This window comes from Microtus ochrogaster, chromosome 2, assembly GCF_000317375.1.
Source record: "Microtus ochrogaster isolate Prairie Vole_2 chromosome 2, MicOch1.0, whole genome shotgun sequence".
NCBI classification, from domain to species: domain Eukaryota; kingdom Metazoa; phylum Chordata; class Mammalia; order Rodentia; family Cricetidae; genus Microtus; species Microtus ochrogaster.
Genome location: NC_022010.1, coordinates 15,577,534 through 15,578,172, shown reverse-complemented (window position 1 = coordinate 15,578,172; position 639 = coordinate 15,577,534).

The following is a 639-nucleotide window of genomic DNA, read 5'->3' as shown; positions in this document are numbered from 1 at the left end:
AGGGGCAGCTGGATCCCAGGCCAAAGGGAGGTGCAGAGAGAAACCCCAGCATCCTGGGTGCCAAACCCAGCTTGCCCAAGGCAGAGACTCTGACTATAAGGCCCAGCAAGGATCCTCTCCAAACCTCAGTTCTTTTCGTCTGAGAAAAGGATCTGATACGAACATCTGCCATATGGTGTGGTTTGGGGTGAAATAGACAGGGAGAAGACTGGGAGAGGTGGGCAAGCTGGCGATAAGTGCTTGCTGTCACTCGGTGCAGGAAGATCACCATTCAGAGGCTGAGGATGCCACAGCATAAAGCCCTCGTCCAGTCCTGAGGACCCAGCACAAGCCATACCGTCTCTCCTAGGGCCTAGGGCGTGTCCATTCGAACTCAGCCAGCTCGGAGCATCTGTGCTAAAGAGTTGAGTGTCTGCGGCCTGGAGTGGGAAGTGGAGCCAGGAAGGCAGAAGACAATAATCTCAATTTCTCTCTCTCCCCAACCTCACTGTGTGTCTGTCTGTCTGTCTGTCTGTCTGTTTGTCTGTCTTCCTGCAACTAGAGTGGAGCCAGGAAGGCAGAAGACAATACTCTCAATTTCTCTCTTCCCCAGCCCCACTGTGTGTGTGTGTCTGTCTGTCTGTCTGTCCTCCCGCAACT